Source organism: Rhagoletis zephyria, unplaced genomic scaffold, assembly GCF_001687245.7.
Source record: "Rhagoletis zephyria isolate East Lansing unplaced genomic scaffold, Rhagoletis_zephyria_1.1 Rzeph_scaffold_01548, whole genome shotgun sequence".
Classification (NCBI taxonomy): Eukaryota; Metazoa; Arthropoda; class Insecta; order Diptera; family Tephritidae; genus Rhagoletis; species Rhagoletis zephyria.
Genome location: NW_016158632.1, coordinates 60533 through 75698, shown reverse-complemented (window position 1 = coordinate 75698; position 15166 = coordinate 60533). Strand labels below are relative to the sequence as shown.

The window sequence follows — 15166 nt, the reverse complement described above, 5'->3', positions numbered from 1 at the left end:
ACTTATCTTAATTGAAGAAAATCAGCAATCAAAATGAAGAAAAACGGGAACGAAATAGCACTAAAGAAGCTTTATCCTCCTTTCATGCCCAACATTTCTTAAAAATGTGTACGTTTTTACACATTCCAAAGAAAAATAACTCATTCGGGAGAATTTTTTCTCATTCGGAAGAAAGAGTAAGGAAAGTTTTTCTTTGATCCAGAGATAGATTTTTGGTTCAGTGTGTACATTGAGGTGGTCCAAAATAAGTAAAGTCTGAGTTTTAATGTCGGCACACCCTAGGATTGTTCTATATCGAAAAAAAGTATGCCCCTATTTTTTATTTTGAAATCAAAAAATATTTAGAGGTCGCTCAAAGCGCTCCATCTTTTCCATGTATTTTGTATGAGAAAAAAACAACTTTTCGTGGAAATGGTATGGAATGCTTGAAAATCAATATTTTTCGATCGGAAAACTCTGGTTCTCTTCAGGAGACTTCCAAAAATATTGATTTTCAAGAATTCCATACCATTTCCACGAAAAGTTCTTTTTTTCCCATACAAAATACATGGAAAACTTTGAGCGACCTCTAAATATTTTTTGATTTCAAAAAAAAAAAAATAAATAGGGGTATACCTTTTTTCGATAGAGAACAATCCTAGGGGTGGGAGCATAAAAATTCCGACTTTACTATTTTCAATGCAGTTTTGGGCCACCCTACTGTACATACACATATTTATATATAGGTAATACGAATAAGAAAGCAACAGTTTTATAATTTTCTTAAAAGAATTATCTAATATACAAAATGCCAGTTGAATTGAAGTCATCCAAACTGAAGAGAGCTAAAGAGCAAGTGTGTGTTGGCGCTTGGGCTTAGACGTTAATACGAGTCCTATTATTCGAGCGCGCTACATACATATATGTATGTATTTATGTACATGTGTATGTACATAAAATGAAAATAGGTTTGGGTTGACTAGCGCTCCTAGGGGCTGGTTTGTGTGATGAAACTTAACACTCCTCCCCTTCCAAATGCCGCCGTAAAAGTCCACCTGATGTATGACAACGCTTTATTTTGTCATATTTATTTTTTTCCCTCTTTTCTGGCTGTGTCCACCTCATTTCTTTGACAAATCATTCTAAATGCCAGATTAAGTAGTTGGCGAAAACAAACTATCTAATACAATGTCCTCATTATATGTACATATATGTAGTTTGTGTTATTTGTGCACATATACATTCATATGTAGTACATGCATACATACATATGTATGTATGTAGACGTTTATATAACTCGGTCTTTGACATTTCTAATATTTACGTTGTTTACGTATTCCGGTTATTTTGGAATATTTAGGAAGGGCAACCTCTTCAAAATCGAATGACGTTTTCATTTCTACAAAAAATGTTGCCTTTTCATTGCCCGGTTCATAGTGTTTGCGCTTAGAGGGCAATGAGAAGGTAATATTTTTCGGTGGAAACGAAAGCGCGATAATTTAACTGAAAATGTATAAATGTAATATATTTACTTCCTTACTTGTTGGTACATTCGTTGCGTCAACTAAAGTAACTATTTATAAATCATCAGGGTTCGGCCGTTTTGTTTGTAATTGCTTATTTTGCTTATTTAGGGTTTTCAAGCTTAATTTTAACGACCATGCTTGTTTTGTTTATTTCAATGTATAGAGCTATGCAAGTACGGACCTCTTAAGAAAATGGTCAAGAAAAAAATTGATATTATTTCGTGTGTGTGTGGATAGTAGTGTTCAAGGAATTTTTGAGATCTGATATTTCACAGACTGCTGTCTCACTTTTTCCTTACGAACGGGCATATATTTCTGTTGAAAACAAGGGGGACGGACCTCTTTCTTCATAAAACCACTTTATTAGCAAATTTCTTAAGAAGTCTGTACGTTTGGCTCAATAAATTCTCTAAATAAACTGAATAAAAAACAAAACATTAAACTGAACTCTACTTTTTCATTAAATTTTTGTTGTTTTTAGAGCATATTTGCAAACGTATTTACTAATTTTTTAGTGCTTATCTAAGCTTTGGAATTACTTATTTCTTGCAAATTTTCTTCGGCCCTGTAAAGCATATATAGTATATATAGTATTACATTTAGTTAACATAACTATACTCTTTTCAATACTAACCTCTGCAAACCGGCGAATCCAAAATCAAGGCACAGTTAACATGTCTGTTCCTCATTTATATAATCCACCTGTTCGAAAATGCATCAATGCAAAGCATCAGTCTCTTTAATTTCTAACTCTACATACAAGTAATTGATGAAAATGCGCAACATGCGCAACCGCGTTTAAATACCGAATTGGAATTCAGTTGCGCTAATATGGAATTTCCATAAATTATAGTTTGAAATTACATACTTCAGGCTGCTGCCGCCGCTGTCGTATAATGGTAAGCAGTACGCACTTCCACTCCGCAGGACCTGGTCAAAGCAACATCGCAAAAAGATATGGGAAAAAGGTATTTTCTCAATAGCTTTCGCCCTTCGGCTGGCAATGGCAAACCTCGGGGTGTATTTCTGCCATGAAAAACAACTTCTCATAAAAATACAATCGCCGTTCGTAGTCGTCGTAAAACTGTAGGTTCCTTTCCGTCGTGTGACAACATCAAAGCGCACGCTACAAATCGGGAGGAGAAGCTCGGCCAAACACTAGCATATTGTGTAAGCGCCAATCTATTATTATTATTAATTACATCAGGAAATGAGTTCATTCTCAGTTCGATATGCATACTCGATATCGAAAGTAAGTTTCGAACGTTCGCCACAATGTTTGTGGGGTATGTATAGATATACATACATATGTATAATTAGCAACATATTAAATAATAGCAACGATCTAGGTAGAGGAAATACAGTTCGCTTTCAGGAAGAGTAGGCTCACAATGAGGTTGCCCACGTTAGATAAATAGGTGGCTCAGCTGCAAGCGAGGATCGATTGAGTATTGTTTACTTATTACCCTCGTAGATTCGAATGTATTTAGCACTGAAAACTGTGACAATGTACTCCAAGTTCTCCAGAAATTCAAAGTCTCAGCATACAGCTTTAAACAAAAACAGAAAAATTCATATAAAATTACGTTCAAGAACGGGAAAAGAAACCTTCCACCAATTTTTTTTTTTTACAAATTTATAACAAAAGCAAAGTACATTTTCAAAAAACCGAAATAATGAAAAGTATTTCTTGAGTTTTTTTCTTGAGAGCTGTATCTAAGCTGTCTAATGTTTTTAATTATGTATGTCTTCACATCGATTCGAATTCAGTGATTTCTTCTTACTCCATTCCATGAAAATCGAAGTAAAATAGACTGATTTATAGCGCAGAATATCTCTGGCGGTGCATTATGCGGGTCCGTACTCAGGTATATACGGTGCACACTGTACAGTACAAGTAAGAAGAAGACGCTGAAGATTCTTTTGTCCGCAGCTGGCAAAGGAAAGCGACTACTTCGGCATATACAAGTAAGTTGGCAGGCCCTTGAGGGTATGCATATAATTTTTGAGTCTATACAAAAATTTGTCTAACAGAAATTTCCGTCAAACAGAACAACACAGCAGGTATGCATAGAAAGGTAATAGACATCTTCTCGAATATTTAGAAAAACTTCAATGTTTTTTTAATGAAGCACCCTAATGTACATACATATGTATGTAAATGTGAGTGAGAGTGTGAATGGTGACTGCGTATATTGCCCTATGGGCTTTCATATTTTCACATATATGTTTGCATATTGGTATACATATATGTATGTACGCGTTCTTTAAAAGTGTATCAATTCCCAATTTGCCATTTCTTATATTATGCACTAAAAATGTCCATTTATATGTGTACATACATACATCGATTGGCCACATGATTAAAATGAGTTCAGGCATAGTTTACTACTTTCACTCCAAACAATAAATTGCTACTTAATCACCTTCGAAGAACGTGTCCAATATGTACATACATACATATGTATATTCTTTCATTTATTGGGGTGACAGCAGCAATTATGAGGAAGTGGCATTTTAAACTGATTGCCCCTCATCAAGCTTTGATCCTCGTGGGAAGTGGAAAGCATATCCATTCGGCAAGCAGCGTGCAATATTGCCGGCGGCTCTCACCAAATACACACATTCTGACAACGAAATATTTATTTATGTGTAATGTGTGCTGTTATTTGGGCACAGACAAGAAGCGAAAAGGTGCACGTGGTGTATGGCTTGGTATTAATAGATGTTTTGGCTTATTTTTTAAATATTGATTTTTAAAAACAATTTCGAGCAGGAATGCCCCAGAAATAGCAATTGATTCCGCTTATAGGTAAGCAAAAAACAATATGCACGTATGTACATATGTACATACCCACATATGAAAGTAGCATACATTCCATATAACTTGGTATTTCTAAATATGTTTGGATGTGAACCTTTGAGATATTATACAAGTTTCGCCTTAAGGCTGTGGATTTTATTTTTCCAAAAAAGTTAAACCAGCAGGTGAAGATAAACAATTCTCTGAAGGATTTTAAGATACCTAAACAATGGGCACTTTCCAAAAGGTTGGTTTACGCTGTCAACTCAAAACCTGTAGGGAATTTTGATAACAGTAAAATCAAATGCGAATAAACCGCGAAAAAGAAAATATTTAAAAGTGACTAACCAGAGGCTTCTTGCACAACTTTCTGAAATTATACAGCAATTTATTTTGCAGACAATAGTCAATTTGCATTGCCATTATTTTAAAAGGAAAATGAAAATATTTTTAAAATTAAATATACATATTTCTCAGTTCAGAAAATGATTGCTCAAAGAAAAGAAGTTGTGAGCTAACTATAAATTAACCCATTGCAACACAACTCCATATTAATTGCAGGGGAGTAGATGTCTACGTTTTCTCTTCAATGCAATGTCTTGATTTTCTGCTTTAGCGCTCTTTCTTCTCGGTTAGGCTACTTTTTTGCCGAGAATTTTTTACTTGATGCTGGCTCCATCTGCGAATCTGCGTGGAAGCAAATATGTATCTACTAATTGTTACCAGTTAATGAAATGCACATCTTCAGCAGCAAAATGAACAATGCTATCGCTTCCTAGTTGGCCCACTTCCGCCCGTCTATCAAAGTTTGCGCGTCAAGATGTCCCCACACAAATGCAGCTAAATGCTTTCAAACACATACATATACACTGCTGCAAATATTTAATTGCTAGTACTTATGTGTGAATGTATGTGCTTCTCTGCAATCATAATAATTACATATGCACTTCGAAAGTGGTCCCACAATTCGCTCGGTGTAAGTATGTGCGTACTTTCTCGTTTCTTTAACTTCTACCAATATTTGCTTTAACACTTTTGGGGCTGTAGTTTTGCACGTACATACATACGTATCTCCCACGTTCGCAATTTTCTCCCCAGGTCCATAAGTAAAATGTTTCAGTTTTCGTTGAAAAAGTTAATATTTATTGCCTTACACTTAATGCGAGGAGGAGTCAATTGGCGCAAAGTGTTTGTAAGTACTTAGATATACATATGTATAAGTACTTGTACAATATTCATATACACTTGAAACTCTACAGGTACTTTTGTAAGTGGTTCTATTGTTGTTGATTAATTGAATTTCGCAAACAGATATAGCTGATTTGCGTTGCCATTTGGTATTGTTTTTGAAAATTCTAATACGTGTCTATCTGTGCTTTCTTGTATTAGCGAGTAAAATTTAATTAAAGCTATGTGCATGTATAATTATGCGTCTCTTTGACTTCTAATAAAGAAAAAAAAAAAACTATAGAATCTCTAAGCAATTTTTATTTGCAAATACCCACTTTTGTTATGTAATGCAAATCACTGAAGTCTGAATTTTGAAATCGAATATCGCAAACAACTATACAGTTTTCTTTGCCGCTTTTGTGGATTTGATATCAGAGTGTTTACCTTATTTTCTTTAGCTCGTTAGTACGCCTTTGTTGTGGCGTAATAAACTTTGCATTTAATTTTTTTCTCGTACGAAATTTTTTTATTTCTTATTTTTACTTATTCTTTAACAAGGGCTTTTAAAATTTTTATGTATTTGCAAGACCACAATTTTCACAATTCAAATCTACTTAGATACTTAAAGGTGTTCAACTTAAAATTTGCACTCAACGAATATTTTTTTCCGAATGTGATATTTGATATGCATACCAATCAGCGGATCAATCAAATTATTTAACAGCATATTTCCACCTCCACACCTCCAAACCATAGCATGCTAAGTCATTAGAGATTTAGGCAGACTTAGCATAGCATGGTTTGGAGGCGTCGATTTATTGTATAAACATCAAGCAACTGCCAAACAACCTCAATGCTTAGTGGTGTGAGTGTGAATTCTTGTGAATTCCTTGATTAGTTTTCTTGAATGCTCTTAAAAATGAAGCCCGTAAAGACAAAAATCAAAGGGTCTTGCTGCTGTTGGTTCCTAAAGTTGATATATTAAGCACATGGTCGATTCTACGGGAAATCAAAATTTTTCTAACGTGGCCAGTGCCTTTTTAAAGCTTAAACTTTCAGACTAAATGATCTGTTAGAAATATTTGAACGCTAAAAACAAAGTCGAACAGAGTTTCAAACAACCTTTATGGCTTTAGTATCACCGAAATATGTAGATTTTAGAACTGACAACAAATTTAAAGTAACTGCATCCATACTGTATACTTTTTTGCAGTATAATTTTTTTTCCTGGATACCAAAAATAAATACTGTAGTTTCCCTAAAATACTGCATATATGCAAAAAACATTTTTTTTGCTACCTAGTTTTTTTAATTACCAAAAGTTGTATAAATTTATCAGTCCATATACATTCAGTCATGTGAAAAAATAGGCACACGATATATTGACCAGTTTTGACTATTTTTCTTTTGATATTTATATATTTTTTATAAAAATCTAGTTAATTAGATAAACCCCCCTGTTGGAGGGAAATATGCATACAAGTTTGCCATCATTTAGTTTAAGATAATGATGGTAAAAATATTTTAAGATCTCAACAATTTTTATTGAGCTTGAGGCCGTTTCTAATGGCTCATAATCCCAGTGACCGCGGTGAAGAAGTCTGATGAGGAGATGTGGTGATAGTAGCTATAAATTCTACCCATGGGTAAATTGTTGTTGTTTTTCCACAACAGTTTTTCATTAGAAACGGCCACAAGCTCAATAAAATGTTTTGAATATAATTGTTTAAAGGCCATAAATAACAAAAATTTTAAGATATCAATAAAACTTTATTGAAATAGCTTAATGGTGACAGCATTACGGTTATTCACGCTTGGCTGGTTATCAGCTTATGTGGTTATATTATATTTTTTATTCAGTTTAGAACAATAAAATACACTACGCAATAATAATGTTTACCAAATAAAACTTCATTGTTTTTCCTTGCATTTAGGCGAACGAAGGGTGTTGTGGATTCAGCGGCTAACCTATTTAAAAAAAAAAACGAGTCACTTAAAATAGCGATTCAAGCACAAATGAACTCTGTGAAGGGAAACCAATAAATATACATAAATAAAAATTGCAGTCAAATATTGTTTGAAAAGATATTATATGCAGTATGCATTGGATTTTGACCCCTTACGATGAAAGGATTGCGTGCACTTTATGAGACTTACGTTTTATGTGAAGTCCTGTATTTGTATATTACACGTTTTTATTTTAAAAGTGTATTTTTTTAGATTTTGAGTGCTTATTATATATCTTCACTACACACGAATAAAGGCGTGATAGTGTTTTGACGGCGAAAAAAGGCGCGTAAAAAAATTTTGCGAAAAAAATGCCTCTGAAAAACTTTGGCGAAGTATGTTAAGAGTTTTTGACGCCAAAGTTTTTTATGCGTCTTTTTTCGCCGTCACCCTTCGAGCTCGCGCCTTTATTCGTGTCTAGTGACGATAATTTTTGAAACGTACAAAATTAAAAAATTGCATTAGCGAGTACTTTGACTTTATTGTATTTTCGTAGTAACAGCTATTGGTGACAATAATTTTATAAAATTTTGTAATTTTTAAAATTCTCTGGAATCATGAGAAATGTATGTCTTTGTACAAAGATTCCATGTACCCTTATAACCAATGTCGATGGCACTTCCTTTTGAAACCTCTAATAGACGTTCAAAAATTTGATTCAGTTTGTTCCTCATTATTTCTAAAATAAAATAAAAATAAATAAAAGTATATAACAAATGACTAAGTGATCACCAATTCAAGGTGAAGTAATGGTATTTTCAGAGATAATAGTCGAGAGTTCTGGCTTTAATTTAAGTCAGGAATGTTCTATCACTTCTTGTTTCTTTGCCAGAGCTTCTAAAATATTGCCAAAAATGCGCTTTTTTGAGACTTTAACTTCGTTTTTTTTTCAAAATCTGGCGTCGATGGAAACTTTATGCTTATCGATTCGTAATCAGCACAAAAAAGTCTTTAACATTGGCCATACCAAAATGTTTTTCTATTTTTGTTGGGCTGTGTTATCCATTAAAAATGAGTAACAATTCAGATTTCCGTTTTTTCTGCAGAAATGTTTCCTTATGTTGTCCATAATACCCTTCGCTCCCCTATTTAGTTATAGTTTTGCAAAATATCGATCCATGTGCAGGCAGGGACAGAGAATGAGCACACGCTGGGCTAGATTTTCTCAATATTCATCGCAATCTGGTTCTTAATGTTGACTCGGTAGTAAAAGAATTTTTATCTGTACCTCGGTGAATTGCATGTGAATTTTCTTTGAGTTGTGCTGAATTATATCCACAATTAAATACTATACTATATGCTGAGTATTCCAAAAAAAAAAAAATAACGAGCTTTTATGATTAGACGAAAACATGATTATGTACAGAGCTTCGTTAAAAGACATGTTTTGCACGGCATAAAATATTCATACTTTAGTATGCCGAAACGATTACACTACTACATATTTATAATTAGACGCTTAATGTGCGGATTGCCTTACTTTGTAAAGAAGAAAATGCTTGACGCAGCCAGCAAACAAACTTTCAAAAAACAACGGCGTTTTGTAAACACTTAAATTAGAAAATTTCCGTTGTGCGACTTTATCGAATTTTTGTGCAAAGTTATAAATTTTGATTTACATGGCTTTTGTTAGACCGTATCAATTTGTGACGGAATGTACCATAGGCAGGCAAAAAAATACTAAACAATGCTCGTATTGTAAAAAATGTTTTTTTTCGAAGTGGAATTTTTCGCAGTAATATACAGCGTTTTGTATGAAATAAGATGCGAGCCTTGTGCATACATAATACTAACTGTGCGTCGGCTTGAAAACGATTAATTTTCATATACATATTTGGATAGTAAAATACTTAACACAATTTTATTTCAATGAAATGTGAATTATGAGTAATCGATTTTTGACATGATTTCTAAGCGAACGTCGCGCCATGGAAGCCACGAAAATGGTTCGTGATTTTTATATGTACTTAAATATGTAAAGAAATCGAAATCAACTACTTGTGAATACATAGCTGATGGTAATAGTAGGCCCTTGTTAAAATTATTATCAAAGTAAGGCTGGACAAAAAATAAGTGATCTTGCATTTAATGCAGTGCTGAGGCGAACGGAAGAGTTTTCACTTTGGCCAGGAACTATGATTGGAAAATTATCAATCTTTGATCATAACTAGTAAGAAACCCACTTTCGGTTTGAATTAAGGTTTGAAGACAGCTTTATTATGTGGATTATTTTTAATATTTACTTATTTATTAAATGGGTGTTTTGCTATTAGATATATATATATTTTTGTATAAGAAAAATCTTCAACGCTTAGTTTGGTACTAAAAATTAGATAGATACTGAATTGGCTTTAAATTATATTTGTCGATGTGGTTTAATTCCAGCCAGCATGTGAACGAGTTAAGGGAGTCATAAAGGCCTATGCCGAATTTCCACTATGGATTGAAATTACGAAAAATGTGTGCCATTAAAAAAAATGTGGAAATGCTTTTAATGACAATTATTCTTAACGTAATAGCAAAGGTATTTGTTAATGCCCAATTTTGTCAATAAAATGTGTGCCATTTAATGCCTAGCGGAAATTCTGCAGTATTTTCAATATTCCAAATATTTTTTCCTAAATTCACTGTGAAATTTGAGAAGATGGACCCAGTCGGAAGACTTTTAACATATCTATGCGCAGGTCGAAAATGTAGCAGGGAATCGAAACGAGCAGTGCATGGAACTGGATATTTATCACCCAACTGTCCTGCCGGACCACTGCAGTATGTTCCTACCAGAAGGTTATGCTGTGAAGAAACAGCAGCTCCATTATATAAACCCACGTAGATAGTCAAGGCAATCAGTTCATACTACTTCTAAAAATATGCTAGGGAGCAGCGAAGCGATAAATAAGGTAGCCGCAATTAGGACACTGCATAACTACAGGCTGTAGGATCATAAAGGCGCTGCATGAGAAAGAAATAGTAGATGAGATCGCCAGAAGCTTAATTCACTTAGCCTCCGTACAAGAAAACTACAAGTACTTATATAAATCTATAAAATATTCTTTCAATGGGATAGAGCAGCAAGCTAGGGGCAGCAAAAGACGAGGTGTAATGCTTTAACGCCTGAAAAATTGCCAGAGTAATGTGCAAAATGTGACGAAAATGTGAAAAACCAATTCAAACTATCGCTGTCGCGATGATTTTATTAATAAAATGTTTCTCATTTTTATACCCGAGCGCACTTGTGCACAAAGGTATATTAATTTTGTTCACATAACGGTTGTTTGTAACAGCCAAAACGAATCGAGATAGATATAGACAAATGTATACATAAATGATCAGAATGAATAGAGAAGTCGATTAAGCCATGCCTGTCTGTCCGTCTGTCCGTCCGTCCGTGTACACGATAACTCGAGCAAAAATTGAGATATCTCAACGAAATTAGGTGTGTAGGTTTCCATTTATCCAAGGTAGGTTGGTATTGAAAGTGGGCGAAATCGGACTGTAACCACGCCCACTTCCCATATAACCGTAATTATCAGAAATACGAAAACTGCGATATTTTAGTAACTACTGGAGATTATCCACTCAAAATTGATATTTATAGCAAGTTTTAGATGGCCGAAAATTTTTAAAATCGGACAATAACCACGCCCACATCCCATAATACAAAATCTTCGATAAATCAGTAAATATTAAAGCAAATTTATTCAAAATTGATGCTTGCAACAATTCTTAACCAAGAAATACGTTTGTGATAAAATTTTGGAAAATGGGCGTGGCAGCGCCCACTTACGATCACATATATGTATGTATCTCGGTAACCGTTCTACCAATTTGTATACAAACTCGGTATGGTTATTGTGCTTGCCACATAAAAGCAAAACGTTGAAAATTATTGAAATCGGACTAAAATTGAGGCCGCTTTTCATATAACGGTAAATTTCAGAACTGCTTGAAACTTAAAAATTTCGATATTTAAGGACTCTAATTTACTCAAAATTGATACGCCCCGGCTTACCATGTAGCGGTAGCATTCGGAAAAGTGAAAGTCATATATTAAATACTTGCGCCGGGTATTTAATGTTCGGCTCCGCCCGAACTTAGACTTTCTTACTTGTTAATATAAATATGCATGTAACTGCTTTCTTATCTCGGGTTTTCCTTTCAGATTGCTTCAAAATTGTTAATCCATTTAATTAAAAGTAATTAAAATTTTGTATTTGTTTGTGTGCAACGAATTTTGCCTAGCTGTCAGCGCAGCGAAGCGTTCAAATTGGGTAAATTTATTTATTGTCTGTTAAATGGGAATTAATTTATTAGATTGTCTGATGCTTGATACCAGCCGACCTTTTAAGATTATTATTCGGCTGTTGGTTTAAGGACAAATAAGCCTAAGAGTCTTACATTGTTATGCAAGTAAATTGCCTCTCAAAGCAGACTTATTTTCAAAAGAGTCACCCAATTTCTGCTTTGAGGCAATGCGACATCGAGGGGGTGCAGTTAGTAATTTTTCGAAATAACTGTACCTACCCAATTTCGTTGCTCCTGCGTTGCGCTTAATCCAAAAGAAGAAGAGAGTGCAGTTGTTTTCCAAACTCGAAAGGCGTGAATTTCACTTGTCGAACACAGAACTATATAGATTTAACACAAAAATAGGTTTAGTTATGTATACATACACACAATTTCACACACAAACACAATTTTAAATTTCCCTGTNTTATTGTCTGTTAAATGGGAATTAATTTATTAGATTGTCTGATGCTTGATGCCAGCCGACCTTTTAAGATTATTATTCGGCTGTTGGTTTAAGGACAAATAAGCCTAAGAGTCTTACATTGTTATGCAAGTAAATTGCCTTTCTCAAAGCAGACTAATTTTCAAAAGAGTCACCCAATTTCTGCTTTGAGGCAATGCGACATCGAGGGGGTGAAATAAATTAATCCTCTGACTATACCTACCCAATTTCGTTGCTCCTGCGTTGCGCTTAATCCAAAAGAAGAAGAGAGTGCAGTTGTTTCCCAAACTCGAAAGGCGTGAATTTCACTTGTCGAACACAAAACTGTATAGATTTAACACAAGAATAGGTTTAGTTATGTATACATACACACAATTTTACACACAAACACAATTATAAATTTTAAACCGACATACATACATATGTACGCGATAAAACAACACAATAAATAAATAGTCAATGGTCACAGCGGCGGCGGCAGCGCGGCAAGTCAATTCGATTTAAATGATAGTGGACGTTATTTATTTTGAAATTCAAGTACACAGGCTAGCAGCTAGCAACAAAAACAAACTGACTTAATGAATGCCGCTGGAGAACGTGTTGCACGCGTACGATTGGCTGTAATGACGAAACGTGCTGTGACTCAAATCAATTTAAATTTCGATTGTACAATTTCTAAGGATTATGAAATCTTCGATTGCCGGATTTTCCGCCAAAACAAAACACACTTACACACACGCTATCCGCGCTCGTGGCAAATCAGAAATACTTTCTGTAATACAAATTGAATTGAATTACCTAAACTAAAATGATTTTTATTTATTCGATGCGCGTCGAGCGATTGGATTTAGTGATTTAAAATCGCGGCGGACAGAAAACGCGTGTCTAAATAGTTACTGAGGCTTGCTTTGCGTTGTGTTGCTATTCTATTTATTAGGTAAAATTCTGCTTCTGGCTGCGACCAAAGCAACAGGCTGACGGCGTATGAGCAACTCAGGATGGATTGCGGACTGCTGCTGGATTTTATATTCCGTTGGACGTGCGACAATAGCGGTAATGGCAGCGGGCGAGACCAGCGCGAAGGCAGCCGAGCTGTTCGCACACAGGACATCGTGTTGCTTCGCATCATCTGTTCGCTAGCGACGGTTTTGTTGTACGCGCGATTGTGTGGGTGTGGGGATGGTGCCGCTTTGGCCGCTTGANTCCGTTGGACGTGCGACAATAGCGGTAATGGCAGCGGGCGAGACCAGCGCGAAGGCAGCCGAGCTGTTCGCACACAGGACATCGTGTTGGCTCGCATCATCTGTTCGCTAGCGACGGTTTTGTTGTACGCGCGAATGTGTGGGTGTGGGGATGGTGCCGCGTTGGCCGCTTGGTTTTACCGCCACGGCTGTTGGCTGTTGCCGTACGGGAGCATGCGTACACACCTGCCATTCTAGTCACTAGCATTCATTAACCTTAACCAACTTGGTTAAGAGATAAATTGGGGACTACAGCAGACTGTTGCATGCAACGGTGGCAAAGTACAGTGGAATTCCAATTTGAAAAACTTTACGCAGGTAATATTTTGCTTTTTTTTCTTCGTTCTGAAATGGCCCGCTGTTAAAAGCGGCCAGGAAGAGTGCGCTTTGTGGGGAAATGACGGCGATGATGTGGCCGTGTAGCGGTGAAATGAGTGATAATGCGCTTACTACAATTTAATTTGTATTCGCATCCGCNTTTTACCGCCACGGCTGTTGGCTGTTGCCGTACGGGAGCATGCGTACACACCTGCCATTCTAGTCACTAGCATTCATTAACCTTAACCAACTTGGTTAAGAGATAAATTGGGGACTACAGCAGACTGTTGCATGCAACGGTGGCAAAGTACAGTGGAATTCCAATTTGAAAAACTTTTCGCAGCTAATATTTTGCTTTTTTTCTTCGTTCTGAAATGGCGCGCTGTTAAAAGCGGCCAGGAAGAATGCGCTTTGTGGGGAAATGACGGCGATGATGTGGCCGTGTAGCGGTGAAATGAGTGATAATGCGCTTACTACAATTTAATTTGTATTCGCATCCGCAATTGGATAGCCAAATGAGCGTTAAAAAGTGGTGCGAAGCAATTAAAACCAGGTTTCACTTTTTTAATGAGCGCCTCAGAAACAATTAACCCCTGTCATATGGAGATTCATATGTGCGCAGTTCCATCAATGTGTTGATCCATTGATGATAACTGACATTTTCGATTATCGCTTGCACCTATACATACATACCTACATTTTGTTTAATTTATTATTAAAAATTTTAATTTGTTCTCACTTTGCCTTTCACTGTCAGCCCAGCAATTTAGCAGCTTAACTTTCATTTTTCATGCACAATTAACCATCCCCTTCCCCTACTCACCACCCGCGCACTAAACTTTGTCGTCACAATGCATTGAATGTTGCTCATACGCCCTGTTGGCCAGTCAGACCGTTGCCAATCGCTCAACTGCTCGCTGCTACGTAGAAATCGGCAATATTGCGGCGAGTTTTTAATTACGTTGCTGTCAGCTAGAATTTCGTCATTTCTCTTCGCATATTTAACGCTTCATCAGAGAGCAATTCTTGCTTTATGGCAGTTGTGACATTAATAACCAAAAGCTGCCAGAAATCGTTTATGTATTTTGTTAAAGAATTACTGTCGCCTATGATGACGGCGAATATTTACTTAAATACATACATATGTACATATGTACGCACAATAAGCAGTAGACGCTATTAAAATCTTTACACTATTTGTAACACTATTTAATTGTACAAGTATAAGTAATTAGAATGATTTTACGAATTTCGGTACAAGCTAAAAGTCAAAACTGATGATTGCTGGACAATTAGGCGCAAACATCCACTGAGATTCCGTCTGCAATTTAATAAAGGACTAATGATGGACCTTAAATAGTGTAAGTAAAAAAGTAGAATTCATTGTACTGCTCCT

The 15166-nt window shown here is 35.6% G+C and overlaps 1 protein-coding gene across 1 annotated transcript in view; it reads right to left on the bottom strand.

The window, feature by feature from the left end:
• Positions 1-13188, bottom strand: part of Dh44 (corticotropin-releasing diuretic hormone 44) — a 31733-nt gene extending 18545 nt beyond the window's left edge. The window contains exons 1-2 of the mRNA XM_017618057.1: positions 13010-13188; positions 12007-12107 (exon numbers count right to left, since the gene is read on the bottom strand). The gene's annotated coding sequence lies outside the window, so the exon portion shown is untranslated. The remainder of the gene's footprint in view (positions 1-12006; positions 12108-13009) is intronic.
• Between the last annotated feature and the right edge of the window lie 1978 nt (positions 13189-15166).